The 18,770-nt window shown below is 43.5% G+C and overlaps 1 protein-coding gene across 1 annotated transcript in view; it reads right to left on the bottom strand.

The window, feature by feature from the left end:
- Nucleotides 1–1,142: 1,142 nt before the first annotated feature.
- Nucleotides 1,143–18,770, bottom strand: part of IGFBP5 (insulin like growth factor binding protein 5) — a 147,388-nt gene continuing 129,760 nt past the window's right edge. Inside the window, exon 5 of the transcript XR_007492103.1 lies at nt 1,143–1,158. The gene's annotated coding sequence lies outside the window, so the exon portion shown is untranslated. The remainder of the gene's footprint in view (nt 1,159–18,770) is intronic.

The raw sequence follows: 18,770 nt of genomic DNA, 5'->3' as shown, positions 1-18,770 counted from the left end.
AGAGAGAGAGAAGAGAGAGAGAGAGAGGAGAGAGAGAGAGAGAGAGAAGACAGCTTGTCTCAAGGAATCATCCAACATTACTTATTCCACAGATAGGAGATGTAATAACAGAAATGAGAGGAACCAAAAGACAGAAGAGTGAACCAAACATTCAGAACAGAAATTCAGGTTGATGAATGCAAACATTTTGATGTTTTCTTTGTTTATTTGTTTGTTTGATTATGGAGCCACATCTAGAGGTGCTCAGGGTTACTTCTGGTTTTTTGGCAGGCTCAGGGGACCATATAAAATGCTGGCGATCAAACTGGGGGTTGGCTCTATGCAAGGCAAAAGCCCTACCAGCTGTACAATCAATAGTTTTGGCTCCAGATATTTTCTTTTATTTGTTCATTTGTGCCTTCCTACTTTACTTTCTATCTCCATTCTTTCTCCCTTTCTCTTTCTGTTTCTTTTCTTTCTTCTTTTCTTTCTTTTCTTTCTTCTTTCTTCTTTCTTTTCTTTTTCTTTCTTTCTTATCTTTCTTTCTTTTCTTTCTTTTCTTTCTTTCTTTCTTTCTTTCTTTCTTCTTTCTTTCTTTCTTTCTTTCTTTCTTTCTTTCTTTCTTTCTTTCTTTCTTTCTTTCTTTCTTTCTTTCTTTCTTTCTTTCTTCTTTCTTTCTTTCTTTTCTTCTTTCTTTCTTTCTTTCTTTCTTTTTTCTTTCTTTCTTTCTTTCTTTCTTCTTTCGTTTCCTTCCTTCCTTTCTTCCTTTCTCTTTCTCCTTCCCTCCCTTCTTTCTTTCTTTCTTTCTTTTCTTCTTCTTTCTCTTTCTTTCTTTCTTTCTTTTTTCTTTCTTTTTCTTTCTTTCTTCTTCTTTCTTTCTTTCTTTCGTTCTCTCTTTCATTTTCTTCTTCTTTCCTTCTTTATTTTTTCTTTCTTCTTTCTTTCTTTCTTTCTTTCTCTTCCTTTCTTTCTTCATTCTTTCTTTCTTTCTTTCTTTCTTTCTTTCTTCCTTCCTTCCTTCTTCCTTCTTTCTTTCTTTCTTTCTTTCTTTCTTTCTTTCTTTCTTTCTTTCTTTCTTTCTTTCTTTCTTTCTTTCTTGCTTGCTTGCTTGCTTGCTTGCTTGCTTTCTTTCTTCTTTCTCGTTCTTTCTTTCTTTCTCTCTCTTTTTCCTTTCTTTCTCTTTCTTCTTCCTTTCTTTCTCTTTCTTCTTCCTTCCTTTCTCTTTCTTCTTCCTTTCTCTTTCTTCTTCCTTTCCTTTCCTTTCCTTTCCTTTCCTTTCCTTTCCTTTCCTTTCCTTTCCTTTCCTTTCCTTTCCTTTCCTTTCCTTTCCTTTCCTTTCCTTTCCTTTCCTTTCCTTTCCTTTCCTTTCCTTTCCTTTCCTTTCCTTTCCTTTTCCTTTCCTTTCCTTTCCTTTCCTTTCCTTTCCTTCCCTCCTTTCCTTTCCTTTCCTTCCCTTCCCTTCCTTCCCTTTCCTTTCCTTCCCTTCCTTCCCTTCCCTTTCCTTCCCTTCCCTTCCCTTCCCTTCCCTTCCCTTCCCTTCCCTTTCCTTCCCTTCCCTTCCCTTCCCTTCCCTTCCTTTCCATCTTGGCCATGCCCAACAGTGTTCAGGGCTTACTCCTGGCTCCACAGTGCTCTAAGAGTGCTCAGCAGACCATATAAAGTGCTTGCTGAGGATTGAACCCAGGTTGACCATGTGCAAGACAAATACTTTACTTCCTGTATTATCTCCCTGATTTGTGATAGTTTGTTTATAGTTTGTTTGTTTTGGGGGTCACATTTGGTGATGCTAAAGAGCTATTCTCAGCTCGCTCTGTGCTCAGATGTTGCTCCTGTTGGTACTTGGGGGACCATTTGGTGCCCACCCAAACCTAGGTCACCCAAAGCAAAGCTTTGCATTCTCTCTGCCTATTGAGCAGTCTCATTGGAATGTTTGAAAAGAAGATATTTGGAAAGCTGTGCAGAACCAATCTCTTTGGGGATATAAATTGCTTTGGAGATATAATCTGCTTTGGGGATATAAATTGGCTTCATCTTTCAGAAGAGCCAAGGGAAATAGGTTTCAAAGGTTTTAAAAGAGGTATAAAAATTACTAGGAACAATGAGGTGGCTAAAAGGGCGGGAGCACATGATTTGCATGATGGTGACATGGCTTTGAGAACATATTCCTCTGAGATCAATGAGGTATTGTCTCCAAACTAACATGTTTAGATATATGTGATATGCATATATGTGTATATATACACATGTATATATGTATAATTTCTGACCTCGAAATTCTTCTTCAAAGAAGTTTAACCCCAAAGATAAGATTAAAGTTTGTTGAGAATCTTCTCAACCATGGTCACAGATTCCAGGATGGTTTGGCTGCAAGCAGTTTGTGTTCATCGATTTATTGAATCCTTTGATCAACCCCATAAGGTCAGCACCTTTAATACTTTTGTGTTTTTCATGGAGGGATGCAAGTGGGGCTTGGTGGGGATGTGCTGGGGATGGAATCCACACTCCTGCTCACACGCCACGTGCTCTAGCCTACTGGGTCATCTCCTCAGCTAACACTTTTATAAGGAAATTCTTGTTTCACAACTAAGGAAAACAGGCTTGGGAGATGTCATCATTTGAGCAAAGTCTAACTAGTAGAGACCTTGTTTTTTTGTTTGTTTGTTTTGTTTTTCCAGGCCACACTCAGTGATGCTCAGGGCTTCTAGCTCTGAACTTAGGAATCATTTTTGGTTGTGCTCAGTGGACCATATGTGGTGCCAAGGACAGACCCCAGATCAGCCGCCTGCAAGGCAAGTGCCCCGAAAGTAGACAGACACCTTGGGATGGAGATCCAGGGAGAAGAACATCAGCAGGGCCTTTGTTCTGATCCACCAGACCTTTCAGCCTTTTAAAATAGTTAGCAACAAGCCCCATGCCACTGCTCTCGAGGGTGTTCATGTTAGCACTGTAATAACAGGAAACCATCTAAATGTGTAGCAGCTGGAGGTTGGCTAAATAAAGTCTAATTTTCAAAGGCGAGCATGCTATAGAGATGTCAAACATCACATTGTCAAAGAAGACTCAACTACATGGGAAAATGTTGATGCTACATTTTTAAGTGAAAAAAGCTGTTTTCAAAACAGTATGATTCCAAACATAGCAAAGAAACAGTGTTTGTGATCATTCACATATGTTCACAGGGGCTTAAGGCTTCTCCCCTCCTCACTCTCTGCTCAGTTTGGGGTGATGACCTCTATGTATTTGGATCAAAATGCTGCCCATTGAAGCAAAGAGAAACAAGGTGGTTGGTGGTATTCCACGCTTCTGCATGTTGTCTGGACACACTCTGCCAGCCAGATTTCCCAGGGAAAGAGGTGACTAATGGAAATGATGAGAAGCTTTTAGATCTATTGTATGGTACTACTTAAGCATATACGTGAATATTTAGTTGGGGCGGGGTTAAAAAGGAGGCGCGTCCAAGTTCTTGGAGGAGGGTGAATGTGGTGGAATTTTGTGCATGAGAAACCATTGTCAACAGTATTATAAATTATAGAACCTGAATCAATAAAAATCAACTTAAGAGGGGCCCCAGGAGCTGGAGCAATAGCACAGCAGGAACAACCTTTGACTTGCATGTGACTGATCTGGTTCTATCCCTAGCAACCCATATGATCCCTCAAGCCCTCCAAGAGTAAGTCTCAAGCACAGAGCCAGGAATAGCCCCTGAGCATAGCAGGGTGTGGCTCAAAATAAAAAGAGGAGACCAAGAGAGTAACCATTATAGTATGGTGCTTGCTTTGTATGTGTCTGACCTGGATTTGATACCTGGCACCCCATATGGTTCCTTGATCCCTTCAGGAGTGATCCCTGAACTCAGCTGGATGTGACCCCCAAACATACAAACAAAATAAGTTGTTGTTGTTTTTTTTTTTTGGTTTTTGGGCCACACCTGGTGATGCTCAGGGGTTACTCCTGGCTTTGCACTCAGGAATCCACTTCTGTTAGTACTTAGGGGACCATATGGATGTCTGGGATTAAACTTGGGTTGGCCATCTGCAAGGCAAGTGCACCTAACTTAATGAACTGTCTCTGGCTCTGAGTGTCCTGCTTTTGGGCTTAGCCAGTCCTTGAGCTTGGGTCACTAGTTTTACATGGCCAACAGCTAAGCCTCAAAATGACTCAGAAGCCCCACTTGGAATTCTCTAGGCTTTGTACTATTCTCTCTATCCATGTTCAGGCAAAGCTAGAACTGTTTAGAAAAAATTTTTAACTGAGATTCCCTCCTACAGTGCTTATTTCTGTCTCAATAAGGCCTTGGCATGCCAAGGGTAGCTAAATATATTGGCTGTTTCCTCTTCAATGCCAAACTAGTTTTGTTTTGTTCTTTTTTTTTAATGTTCCCAAGTACATCTGCCCAGCTTTCTACTTGGAAAGAACTTACAACATTTAGCTCTCGGAAATGAAGCTGAAAGAGGGAAAACTGTGGAAACAGTAAAAACTGTAAGGAAGTTATTTACTTTGAGAAAATAAAACAGGGGGTTAAGAGAGATAGGAACTATCATTGGGCTCCTTATGTTATTGACACACTGTTAGTGTGGGGACTTCACAGATTATGGGGGAATGGTGGTCCCAGGGCAGTGTGCTCAGAGGACTATACATTGTTGGGAATTGAACCTGGGTCTCCTTCAAGTAATGCAAATGCTCTAGTCTATTGAGCTCTCCAGCCCAAGGACCACAGACTTATTGGAATAGGACCTTATGGTATTATAATTTATACCTACCAGATATATAGTGTTAATAAAGGAGACAGCATATAACAGAGCAGAAGGGAGGTCTGCATGCCTCAAGGAATGGCCCATCCACAGTGGGTATCCTCTAAATCTGTACTTGAAGTCCCTAAAAGTAAGGAAATGGGGAAGTGAAAGATAATGGAAAGGAGGGGCTGGAGAGATAATTTAATGGGCTGGATGTTTGAAAGAGTCCTGGATTTGATCCCTGCTATGCCATAGCTCCCACTCTCCTAGCTCTGATGGGCGCAACCCCTAAGCATGCTGAACTTGATGTGATAAAAAAAAATGAGATGGATAGAAAGAGAAGATAAGGGAATAAAAGGAACTGTGGATAACGTAAGGAGAAAGGAGGGCAGAGGAAGAGAGGGAAAGAGCAGACGGAGAAGAAACAGCATGAATAGGAAAACAGAGGGGATTTGTGTGGATGTTGCCTTAATTTGGGGGTCAAAGCTATGAGAGCTTTTGCCCAGTAAAAAACTATGGAATTGATATCTGATCCCAGAATTCTTTTTTTGTTTGTTTGTTTTTGTTTTTGTTTTTGGACCACACCCGTTTGACGCTCAGGGGTTACTTCTGGCTATGCGCTCAGAAATCGCTCCTGGCTTGGGGGGACCATATGGGACACCGGGGAATCGAACTGTCCTACGCTAGCGCTTGCAAGGCAGACACCTTACCTCTAGTGCCACCTTCCCGGCCCCTGATCCCAGAATTCTTAAGTAAAATTATTTCCCCATTCTCCACAGGCTTTGTTTTCTTTTTAAACTATATTGCTGGACCAAGCAGTTGATTCAAGGACTAGACCATATGCTTAGCATGCATAAGACCTGGGCTCAATCCCTGCACCACAAGGCCCCCTAATACTGCTGGGAGGAGCCCAAATCACTCTGCAGACAGCTATTTTATAAACACTTTTGGAGCTGCAGAATCTCTTTCATAAGGAAGAGCATATACACGACCCCAAGATTGAAAGCCAATGACACCAAATAAGTCCTGCTCACTGCCACCCCACATGCAGCCCTTGCTGGACTTAGATTTCCCTCAGCTGCCACTATCCCCTCAGGTTGAGATATTGCCTCTCTCTTCTCAGCTCTGACCCATGTCAGTGCTCTTTCTTCACCTCCATTTACTTGAGCAGGTGACTGGACCCTAACCTCAGGCGTTCATACCTGCAGCCCGCTCCAGTGATACTAAAGGAGGCCAGGATGGGAACTGTGGCTGAGAGCTTGGAGGAATCAGGTCCTGGGAACTGGCAGGTCCTTTCTTTTTTTTTTTTTGGTGAGAAGAATTATCTGAAAATTAGCACAGTGTGGCAGCTGGTAGGAGGATACAGAAGGACTCATTTAGCTACCTAGAGTTCTGTATTGTGATTTGGAGGAGGGTCCTCATTTTCTCTTCTCTGTGCTCTCCTTTCATAAACTTCTAAGGATCTTGGTCAATGTTTAGCATCTCCCATAGTCTTTTTTCCCCCTCAGGTTATCAATGAGAAGGGTAGACAGGAATCTCTTCACTTTCTAGAGAGTACACTGAACTCTAACTGGACATTACTGTCCCCAGAGAGTATGGATGCTTACTTTTCAGACCTGCACTCTCTCAGACTCCCGAGAGGCCTTTCTATTCTCTGTCTTCCATGAGGTGGATGTAAAAATAATTAACTTAAAATTTCCTTACCTGGGGCCGGGTAGGTGGCGCTGGAGGTAAGGTGTCTGCCTTGCAAGCGCTAGCCAAGGAAGGACCGCGGTTCGATCCCCCGGCGTCCCATATGGTCCCCCCAAGCCAGGGGCGATTTCTGAGCACATAGCCAGGAGTAACCCCTGAGCGTCAAACGGGTGTGGCCCAAAAACAAACAAAAAAAAAAATTCCTTACCTTTTGCCTTCAAGTCGTCAAAAGAAATTCTGAAGTTGAATTATTTTGCTGTTGTTTTGGGGCATACCCGGTGATGCTCAGAACTTACTTCTGGCAGGTTCAGGGCACCGCAAGTGGTGCTGGTAATCAAACCTGGCTTACCCACTGTACCATCTCTCTGGCCTCTAAAGTTGGATTTTTTAATCATTTCTCTGTGGCTCAGAAGACTGTAGAATATCAAAGAGCATTAAATGAACGAACAACAAGAATTGTGGCAAATTTTGCTCGTTTTGTTCAGCAAAACACTTTAGATATATTGTTAGGAGAGTGAAGGATGGGCCTATGAACCCTTCAGTGAGTTTGCTTTCAGTTTGAGGAAGTCTTCTTCTATAGGGGCTGAATTCCAGGCATTCCTCTTGGCTTGCATGATGATGTCTCAGTCTTGCCTAGCAGCTTCTTCTCTACTGGACTGGATCCTTCTAGCATATTTCAAGCCCCTACACCTCTTGCCCCTTTTCTCCCCTGGCCTATTGCCAAGCTTCTTTATACTCTGCCTCTTCCATTTGGCTCTGCCTTATTCAGTTCCCCATGTTGGCTGCTTCTCGGCTTGGTTGCTGTTCTGATGCCCAGAATCCCACACAGCTTGGCCAGAGGAAGCCATGGTGAATGGCAGCCACAGGGAAGGGTGTGGCTCTAGCAGGCAGGCTCTGTAGGCACAGGGATCCAGCCAATAACTCAGACCATTTATCCAAAAGCAGTAGAGAGAAAGAGCCAAGGCAAGTCCCCAGCTGAAAGAGAACATTTGGCATGTGTGTGAGGGAGGATAAATGCTGCAAGAGCTCCAGAGTTTAGGTTTTCCAAAGTGGTCTGCAATTGGGTCTTACAAAGACAGAGACTTTCCTGCTAAGTGAAATATATAAGCGAAATATATAAATATAATATATAAGAAGACTTTTATAAACCCTGTATTTTTCTTTTAAAAAGAGGTAGGGAATGAATACCATTGGGGCACAGTTCATTGACTGTTCTAAGAATCCAATGAAGTTCAAGAAAAAACATTGGTTAGGTGCTTGCTGATATACTCATAGTAATTGTTGCTGTGAGGCAGACCTTACTATAAGTTCTATAAAATTTGGGCTCTGGGATAGAATGTGAGGAGAGTATGCATTAAATAAAAATAAACACTGACCTTGCCTGTGTGCCTTGTGTCCTTTCTGGAGACCACCTAAAGGAAAGGAAGGCACATTACCCCACCACCACCACCTGGCTTTAATTCTTCAAGCAGCTTTTTTTTCCCCTCTCCATCACCACTCCCTGCATCCCTTCTACTTTTTCAGATTTCAGAGTGCCCCATATACTTGTTATCCCATCTCAACCAAGAGTCACCCGTGATTCCTTCTACTCAGGCTTTGAGTGAGCTTCACCATACCCCTGGTGCTCTAACCCAGAGCCTTCCTGGGCCATTGATCAACTCTCAATAGTATCTACCTGACTTTATATTGGCTCAGCCAGGAGATATGCCACCTTACATGGACTCCCAGTGTCTCTAGGAGCTCTCAGCTCTGGGTTAGCTCAACAATGTTCAGTGATGGAAATACTGGGAGTGCGGATTGTGCTTGAAGGAAATGGAAGAGAGCATGAAGTCGATGAGATCCTTGAAGCTTGCAGGACACATCTGAGAAAGCAGACCCCCCACAGCGTCAGCCTTCACTTGCCCTTTCCTCTGGACCCCCCAGGTGTTATATCTATGGAGGTGACCTTAAGGTGAGCCACACATGGTAAGAGGAAGGAATTCCCCTAGGTCTCCTGCATAGATAAAGAATTCAGGTGTATCTGACACCTCAAGCACTGTGCAGTGGCTTAAGTGCTCCAGGTCTGGGTACCCTCACATTGAGGTTGTACTCCTTATTCTGGCAGAGGCCAGGCTGGATGATGTGTGCAAGGGGATGGTGGGCATGAACAGACTCTGTACAAATACTCACAACTTCTTATACCTTCCTTTCTCTTTATTTTTTTGAGTCATATCTAGTGCTCAGTCTTGCTCCTGGTTCTGAGCTCAGAGATCTCTCCTGATGCAGCTCAGGGCACTATATGTATAGCAATGGATACTGGGGTTGGCCATGTGCAAGGCAAATCCTTTAACTTCTGTTTTCTTTCTTCAGCTCCTCAATATATTCACTTGACTCCATAGCATTAGGGCAGATGACCTGTCAGTCACAGAAAGAGCATGGTGCAGGCACAGGTGCAGGTACAGGTGTAGGTGCAGGCACAGTTGTAGGTGAAGGTACAGGTGCAAATGTAGAAATAGGTGCAGTTGAAGTGCAGGTGGAGGTGCAGTTGTCAGTACAGGTAGAGGTGCAGACACAGGTGCAATTGTAGGTGCAGGTGGAAGGGTAGATTCAGGTATAGATACAATATCAAGTACAAGTGCAGGTTCAACCAAGGTCAAATCCAAATGGATGAAAGACCTTGATATCAGATCTGAAACTATAAGGTAGACAGAAAAAAACATGGGCAAAATACTCCAAGACATTAAGACTAAAGGCATCTTCAAAGAGGAAATACCACTGTCCAAACAAATGGAAGCAGAGATAAACAAATGAGGCTACATTAAACTGAGAAGCTTCTGCACTTCAAAGGAAGCAGTGACTAGGAAACAAAGGCCACCCACAGAATAGGGGAAACTATTTACCCAATACTCATCAGATAGGGGACTAATATCTTAGATATACAAGGTACTGGCAGAACTTAACAAGAAAAAAAAACTAACTCCATCAAAAAATGGGGAGAAAAAAATCAATAAACATTTCCTCAAAGAAGATATACAGATGTTCAAAGGCACATGAAAAATTACTCCACATCACAAATCATCAGGGAGATGCAAATCAAAACAACAGTGAGCTATCCTCTCACTCCGTAGAGACTGACACACATCACAAAGAACAAGAACAACCATGCTGGCATGGATATGGGGAGAAAAGAACTCTCATTGCCATCTAGTCCAGCCTTTTTGAAAAACAATATGGATAAGCCTCAAAAATCTGGAAATTGAGCTTCTATATGATCCAGCTATACCACTACTAAGACTATTCCTTAGGAACACAAAAACACAATATAGGGGCAGAGCTATAGCACAGTGGGTAGGGCATTTTCCTTGCACGTGGTGGACCAGAACTGACCCAGGTTCAATTCCTGGCATCCCATACGGTCCACTGAGCCTTCCAGGAGCAATTTATGAGTGCAGAGCCAGGAATAACTCCTGTGTGTCACTAGGTGTGGTCCCATCTGAGAAAGCAGACTCCACACAGTATCAGCCTACACTTGCCTTTTCCTCTGGACCCCCCCCCCCAAGGTGTTGCTATATATATGGAGGTGATCTTAAGGTGAACCACACATGGTAAGAAAAAGGAATTCCCCTAGGTCTCCTGCACAGATAAAGAATTTATGTATATTTAACAAACCCCCCCCCAAAAAAACCCCAAACTCCAACCCCCCACAAACCACAACACAAAAATGTCCTCTGTATTCCTATATTCATTGAAGAACTATTTACAATATCTAAAATATGGAAACAACCTAAGTGCTTGACAACAGTTGAGTGTTGTACACTGTGGTACATCTACACAATAAAATACTATGCAGTTGTTAGGTAAAATGAATTCATGAAACTTGAATACATGGATGGACATGGAGACTATTATGTGAGTGAAATAAGTCAGAGGGAGAGAGAGACATACAGAATAGTCTCACTCATTGTGGAATTTAAGAATAATAAAAAACAGTATGGTTCTAATACCCGTAGACAATAGAGATGTGGGCCAGAAGGACCAACTTATGATATGAAGCTTACCACAAAGAGTGGTGAGCTTAGTTAGAGAAATAACGGCACTCACAACTACCATGACAATATATGTATGTATGTATATATATATATATATATATATATATATATAGAGAGAGAGAGAGAGAGAGAGAGAGAATGTCTGTTCAGAAGAAGGTGCAGGTAGGGAGGAGGGAAATGGAGAACATCGGTAATGGGAAAGTTACACTGGTGAAAGGTGGTGTACATTTGATGACTAAAACTCAACTACGAATATTTTTGTAATCATGGTGCTTAAATAAAGAAATTATTAAAAATAAACAAATGCAGGTGCAAGTGCAGTTGCAGGTGAAGTTATAAGTGTAATTATAGGTACAGATGCAGTTATAGTTGCAGGCACAGTTGTTGGTGAAGTTGAAGGCAGAGGTGTTTGTGCTGGGGGTTTTGAAGTTCTCCAGTGATGGGCATGGCAGGATGAAGCTGGAGAACCTGCTGAACTTGGCACCTCTCTCCTTCAGAACTATCCACCTTTCCAGAAATGCTGCTGCCCCAGGAGAAGGTCATGGCTGGAAGTGTATCCCAGAGATGTCCCCCTCTTCACAGAGTGTTTCCGTCTCCAAAGATGTTTCCCAACAGAGTACTGGTGATGCACTGAACTTGGACTCGTAAAGTCCAGATCTGGGCTGGCTTCTCCAAGGAACCTTCTTCCCTACTCTGAGCCTCAGGGGAATCTTATGAGCTGGAGGGACTGGATTTTCTGGAGTTTCTTCCCAGAGACTTAAGGAGCCCCAGAAGAACCCACAAATGAACAAAGCAGAGCCATATTCTTCCTCCCCTTTGTTACCTCCCACAGGGGACACACACAAGGACAATGACTTGATATTTCATCTGGGCATAGTCTCCTGCTACCCATTTGATGAAGAGTCACAGAAAGTTCCATAGTGGTTCTGGAGATCCTCAGGGAGAGGGGTTGCTTGTCAGAGGCATTAAAGACAGGGACACAGTAGAAGGAAAACCCAGAAGTGGAGGCTGAGGATCGGGGTCCAAGGCAATGACTTGCCTACTCTAGGCCAGACCCGGCTGCTACTCCTTGTGCTGAGAGAACTTTATGTTGCTGCACCCCACAGACTTCTCCAAGCCATTTTTTATGAATGCTGCCATGTTGTGAAGAGCATGACCTAGCAGAGACTGAGAATCCATCTGGTCTGTATCCCTTTCTGACTCCTAGGTTCTCTGGCCCAGCTCTTCTTGAGAGCTGGGCTCTGTCTCCCATTCTCTAAAGATGGCTGGACCATGATGTTTACAGCTGCCTAGGGAACTGGCAGTGTCCCCTTCCTATCTGCTGTAGACATGGTTCTTGGAGTCCTGCGACTGTGCCAAAGGAAGCAGGAACAGGTTAGAGCTGCTCCAGCCATTAGCTTTCATGCCTTCCTGGGTAGGAATATCAGCACACATGCCCACCTGCCTTCTCTTCTTATTTCTTCCTCTTAGTCCTAGCCACTCCTAGTTTCTTCTCTCTCCTTCCAGAAACTCCCTTCTTCTCAAGCTGAGAACCCCTTTCTTCTTTTTTTTTTGGGGGGGAGGCATACCCGGTGACTCTCAGAAATTGCTCCCAGCTTGGGGGACCATATGGAATGCCGAGGATTGAGAAGTCTATCCTGAGTCAGCCATGTGCAAAGCAAATGCCCTACCACTGCGCTATCACTCTGGCCCCTACCCTGCTCTTCTTGTTTAAAACCTGGCAGATCCCAAGGGCAACCCAAAGTGATCATGTCTGTCTATTCATACATGAATTATGTGTGGGAGTGAATACTTTATTGAGTGTACCAAGTGCATGTAGTGAGTATGCTAGATACTTGGGAGTGCATATGTGTATATTGCATGTGTTATACATGAGGGGATGTGTAAGTGTAAGTGTGTGTGGGAGAGGGAGTGCTGAATTATTTGTGATGGGTGTGAGTGATAAGTGTGCATATATGCATGTATGTGCCTGCCTGAGTCTAAATGCATGAGTTTGTGTGAATGTGTGCGTGTGTGGAGTGCATTTGTAGGGAAGAAGATAGGGTTGCCAACACTAGGGGTAAGCAGCAGGTGGTGGCAGGCAAGAGATGATTTTTATTGCTGATGTTTGAGGTGGGTCGACTGGAAACCACGTCTTTTTCTTTCATGGCCTTTAAATATTAAAAAGTCTTTTCTGATTAGAAATCTCTGCATTTTTTAAATTTTGTACAATGGACACAGATGATTTTTTTTTTTTGCAAGAAAGCAAATAAAACTCATTTACAATTCTAATTTTCAACATTGACCAGAATTCACATTTGGTAAATTTCCATTCAGTCTTCCATCTGGATGCAATATCCATTGAATATCAGAGATCTGGCCAGAGCCAAAGTTCTTTGTGTTGACTTTTTATTTTTATTTTTATTTTTTTTGTTTGTTTTTTTGGATCACACCTGGCAGCTCGCAGGGGTTACTCGGGCTCTGCACTCAGAAGTCACTCCTGGCAGGCTCGGCGGACCATATGGGATGCTGGAATTCGAACCAAGATCTGTCCTGCATTGATCATGTGCAAAGCAAACGTCTTACTGTGGTGCTATTGCTCTGGCCCCATGAGTAGGCTTATAGATGTACTTTATATATGTGTGTATGTAGAATATCTCTTTCATGAATAAATATTTCCCAGATCTGATTTTTTTTAAGGGGGAGGCACTCTCACTTGACTGTGCTCAAGACTTACTCCTGACTCTCTCGCGCTCTCTCTCCCTCCCTCCCTCTCTTCTCTCTCTCTCTTCTCTCGATCTCTCTCTCTCTCTCTCTACCGTCTTTGCTCTCACTCCTCTCGGTGCCTCTCCCCCAAATCTTCAAATGTTTTTCCTTTAATTCTTTGAATGCTCCCACTAGAAGTGGAAGGCAAGCGGCAACATGGTGAAACTGCGTGAAACTTGATCAACAAATAGGGAGACGTCATGATATGGGGCACACAATGGCAGAAAGTCTATCCCTTCCTAAAATGTCCCCTCACACGTTTTATGTACTGGAGAGATTGTGGGACAGGAACAAAGCCTGGAGGAAGAGCGGACCAAGTGACTTAAATTTGTCACTGGCCGGAAAAGAAAACCTACCAAAACTTACTCTTTGATATATTTTGATGTGATCTATGGATGGTCTAGGTTCTTCGATTTTCTGGGTCCCCCATGATAATATGAGGAAGAATGAAAAGAGAACTGAGAAGAATTCACAGTGGCCAATGCCTTCTAATATGACCCCATTTAATCCTTACAGGAACTCTGAGTTAGTGTCTTTCCTACTTTATAGATGGGGGGGCTGGAGACTCTAGATAGCCTACTAGTAATCAGGCAAGCAGAAGCCAAGGAGAGCCGAATGGTTAATTTGGCTCCTTAGTGAGTAAAATGTATTTCCTCCTGAATCCTGTATTTACTAGCTATGAAAGGGCAGGGAGAGGGGCTTAGACCTGCCTCCATGTCCCAATGTGCTCTTTCTCTTTGTGAATAGGAATTGACTAGCCCTAAAGACAACTTTCCTTTCAGTAGACCAAGCTCCTTCTATGAGGCAATCTGCCTCCATGAGAACTGTCTCCTTCCACTCACCCCAATGACATTCAGAAAGCCCCCTGGTGGGTAGTGGATTCAGAAGTTGCTGGGCATTCCTTTGTGGCTGGCTGATTGCATTCCTCAGCACTTGTTGTCTAGGAGCTTAAACCCTGAGTGACTGCAAAGAAGGGAGGGAGGGATAGGGAGCAATAGGGGGTTCCGGTAGATCAAGGGGTATTAATAGAGTGACACCCTGGCTGCTAGGTCTGACCTCAGAATCTGCCTGCTGGAGGGGAGCCCAAGAGGGCAGACAAGGGCAGAGGGATATGTTCTCCCCAAACACTGTGTTGAGATGCCCAGCACATTTCGCCCCTTAATCAGAGTTTTTTGTCTAAACTCTCCATCTCCTAGCCCACTGAATTGCTTCTCTTACTCTTCCATTTCCTTAGCAAGATTTGCCCTGGACAGAGCCACCCTAGATTAGACCCCATGTGGCTTTGTTTCGATGCTTCATTCCAATTAGGAAAGCTTCATCTAGGAGGGTAATATTCAAACTGGTTTTTTTATTTCCTTTTTTAAATAAGGAGGTTCATTCCTAGGCCAGTCATAACAGATAGCCAATATAAAATACCTGGGCAGGTTCCCAGAGACCTTCTGTTTGCTAGGTGTGTTAACTCATTAGTTGCTGGATTCTGGGGAGATCTGAAGGTGTTGGAGAGAAAGGAGGGTGGCCTGGGTACAAACAAGGTAGTAGCGATTCCAACCAAATGAAGCAGATATTTCTCAACTGTGGGGGAACTAATATGACTGTATCCATGCATACAAATATGGCTAATTTTTGCCTAAGTGAGAAGAAAGGAAACCCTGCCCATGGTTTCTTAGGGATGTGGCAAATTAGATCTTCCAATCCCCTCAGGAAACACAGCCACAAGCTTCCTTCTTTATTTCCACATAGAGCCTGTGTAGGTTTGTGAGTCATGGGAAGTCACTTTAGATCCTCAGAAATGAACTGATATGCTCCAAGTTTGTTTCCTGAAAAAGAGTCTGCTATTTTTGTTTATTTGTTTTTGATTTTAGGCCACAGCAATGCTCAAACTTATTCCTGCTCACTGTGCTCAGGGATTATTCCCAGTGGGTTCTGAAGACCATATGTGGTGCCATGGATCAATTCTGGGTCAGCTCTGATCAAGGCAAACATTCTACCTGCTGTTTTATTGCCCCAGTTCCCAGGTCCACTATCTTTTTTTTTTTTTTTTTTTTTTTTTTTTGGGCTTTTGGGCCACACCCGGCGGTGCTCAGGGGTTACTCCTGGCTATCTGCTCAGAAATAGATCCTGGCAGGCACAGGGGAACATATGGGACACCGGGATTCGAACCAACCATCTTTGGTCCTGGATCGGCTGCTTGCAAGGCAAACACCACTGTGCTATCTCTCCGGGCCCAGGTCCACTATCTTTATTCTCTCCTAACTGTGGAACTCCCAGGGCCTCCTTCATTGCAGATCATCAAAAGAAGTACGAATAAATGTTTGGTCTTTTGGTTAAATTCCTGTTTAAGTTTAACATCAAATTAACTTAAAACTAAGTCAAGGGGATCAGAGAGTAACCCCTGAGCACTGCTGGGTATGACCCAAAAAAAGCCACCAAAAACAACAACAACAACAAAACTAAGTCAAGGGGCCGGAGAGATAGCATGGAGGTAAGGCATTTGCCTTGCATGCAGAAGGTCAGTGTTTCGAATTCTGGCATCCCGTATGGTTCCCTGAGCCTGCCAGGAGCGATTTCTGAGCATAGAGCCAGGAGTAACCCCTGAGCACTGCCGGGTGTGACCTAAAAACCAAAAATAAAATAAAATAAACCAAAAAAAAACCACCCCAAAAACAACAACAACAACAACAACCAAAAAAACTAAGTCAAGTCCTGAAAATTATTTTGGTGATGGTGAGACAAAAGTTTGGGCCACAACCATGAAAGGTTAGGGACTTACTCCAAATTCTGTGCTCAGAGATCACTCCTGTACCATAAATTACAGCTCTTATGGGCAGTGTAGTTGACCGGTAGTCTTTCTTCCCAGTGGTTTTGATGATTCTTCTCTTTCTTGGAGGCAAGACACTAGCCTGAAATTTCAAAAGGGCTTCTACTCTTGGCTGCATCACCATGAGTGACTTGGCTGTGGATGAGAATTTCCACTTTCTGGGTTTCATTTTCCTTCTCTACAAAACAGATCTGGAGGAGCTGATCTCATGCCTATTCAATTTGTAGATGATTCCGTGGTTCTTTTTCATGGCAGCAATGGAAATTTATGATGGTTAAGAAATTAGGTTGGAGAGCCAGCTGGTTTAGGTTCCAATGCTGGGCCAAACATTCTATTCCTGAGAGCCTTGGGTTAGCGAGTTGAGAGTTGTGGGGAGATAATTAACATGGTTTAAAAAAAATAAAGCCTTATAACAATTGGCCCTTAGTAAATTTTCAACAAAAATCTATTTTTCCTGCTTCTTGTTGACTGCAGTCTTTGTGAAATCAAAAGCGTACCCGCTCCTTTATTAACTCATTCTCAAAGCTTCCTTGCTCTCTCTTTTTATGTGCATGTAAATGGCATTAAGAATCAAACCCGGGGCCAGAGAGATAGCATGGAGGTAAGGCGTTTGCCTTGCATGCAGAAAAACGGTGGTTCAAATCCCGGCATCCCCAGCCTGCTGGGGGTGATTTCTGAGCATAGAGCCTGGAGTAGCCCCTGAGAGCTGCCAAAAACAAACAAACAAACAAACAAACAAAAAAGAATCAAACCCAGGGGGCTGGAGTGATAGCATACTGATAGGGCATTTGCCTTGCACTCAGATGATCCAGAATGAACCCGGGTTCAATCCCTGGCATTCCATATGGTCCCCTGAGCCTGCCAGGAGCAATTTCTGAGGGCAAAGCCAAGAATAACCCCTGTGCACTGCTGGGTGTGACCCAAAACAAACAAAAGAATCAAACCCAGGGTCTTTCACACACAAAGCATGCACCTACCACTCTGCCACATTCTTGATCTTAGAAAGCCACCATATTTTAATTCTTACTTAAATATCTCTGTGACTAGGTCATTACTTGAGTCCCATCCAGTACTGGAAGATATTGAAGAGTTAATTAATATCCACAGCAGTTTAACTCTGAACCAGTCAGTGTATGAGATGTCATACATATGCTTTTTTTTTTTTTTTTTTTTTTGGTTTTTGGGCCACACCCGTTTGACGCTCAGGGGTTACTCCTGGCTATGTGTTCAGAAATCGCCCCTGGCTTGGGGGGACCATATGGGACGCCGGGGGATCGAACCACGGTCCGTTCCTTGGCTAGCGCTTGTAAGGCAGACACCTTACCTCTAGCGCCACCTTCCCGGCCCCATATGCTTTTTATCTTGTCTTCATAACACCAGTAAAAAATTAGGATTATGAGGGTGGGGAGGTGGAGAAAAAAAAAAAAAAGAAATTGGGATTAGGCCTTCCCTTGTTTAAAAAAATAGAACCTCCCTTACGCTCTGAAAGAAAAGCCAAGCCATTTTCAGTGGTGATTAGGCTTTGGTCTGTGGAACAATCAAGTCCAAGCAATGGAGAGCAAAAGGATCTCCTTCTCTGGAAAGCCAATTCCTTATAAGTGAGGGTGCTCTGGGGGCAGAAGGAGTCCTATAAAGAGCAGGATGTCCTGCAGTGGGCTGGAGCTGAGCGTGTCCTCTGAAGCCATCTCCCTCTCCTTTCCAGCCTGGTGTGATGATCCAAATCGCAAAGAATGATGAGAAACTTTGCCTTTAGTGAAGTCTATCAGCCTGGGAAGAGGATGGTGAAAAAGAGAAAAATGAGAGTGAGAGAACAGAAGCAGAGAAAGGGGAACAATCCTTGACAAATATTTTCTGTTAATAAATTCCATTTTGCCTCTAATATATTTGCCAACTATTTAAGCAGGAAAAATGTTTCGCATATCAGGGCAAACTGTCTCCAAAATGCCTCTCTAGGTAGGCTAGCCCATGGCCCCTGTTTCCATAACCTCCCAGCAGGTGCCCCCCCTCAGCCCTCCAGAAGTCTTATCTTCTGTTGAAAAGGAGATTCAGGAGAAACTGCATATGCTCCCATTTCAGTATAGACGAAGTCCCCACTTCTCACCTTTTTCTCAGCTCCCTTTCATTCCCCTCTCCTCCCCACCCCGTCCTCTTCTCCCCTTTCACATCCTCACTTCTCCCTCCACATCACTCCCCTCCCTTCTTCAATTTTTCCCTCTTCTCTCCTTCTCTCCCTTCCCTTCCCTTTGCGGCCTCACCTTCTCTTCTCTTCCCTCCCCTTCCCTCCTTTCTCATCCTCTTCCCTCTTCTCCCATCAACTTTTCTCCCTTCCCTTTCCTTCCCTTCCCTGCACAGCCTTGCCTTCTCTTTCCTACCTTTTCTTTCCCAGCCATTCCTTTCCTCCTTTTTCTCTCTGTCACACTCTATTCCAGGGTGTAGAAAGTGTCAATCTTACTTCTCTCTCTTGCCCTTTCAAAGCCAACACTCCTCTCCTCCTTCAAGGTCTTCTCTCACCTTCTCTCTGTCCTTCTCCTTCCCAAATTTGGTTGGTTTTACTAAGTCAAAAGGGAAGAAACCTCAAACCCAGTATCATCTTCCTAGGCCTCTAACACTGTCTTCTGTGTTGAGACATACAACACATTTTACTGAAGCTTGTAGTAGTCCTCCAGACTGCCATACTGTGTTAGGAATAACTTTCATCAGGAGTCAAGGACTTGTTCATTTGGTTTTGTCAATTTTTACCTTGATATAAGCTCAAAATCTTATGGGCAACTTTAT

Source organism: Suncus etruscus, chromosome 2 (assembly GCF_024139225.1).
Source record: "Suncus etruscus isolate mSunEtr1 chromosome 2, mSunEtr1.pri.cur, whole genome shotgun sequence".
NCBI classification, from domain to species: domain Eukaryota; kingdom Metazoa; phylum Chordata; class Mammalia; order Eulipotyphla; family Soricidae; genus Suncus; species Suncus etruscus.
This window is presented reverse-complemented; position numbering and strand designations above follow the sequence as displayed.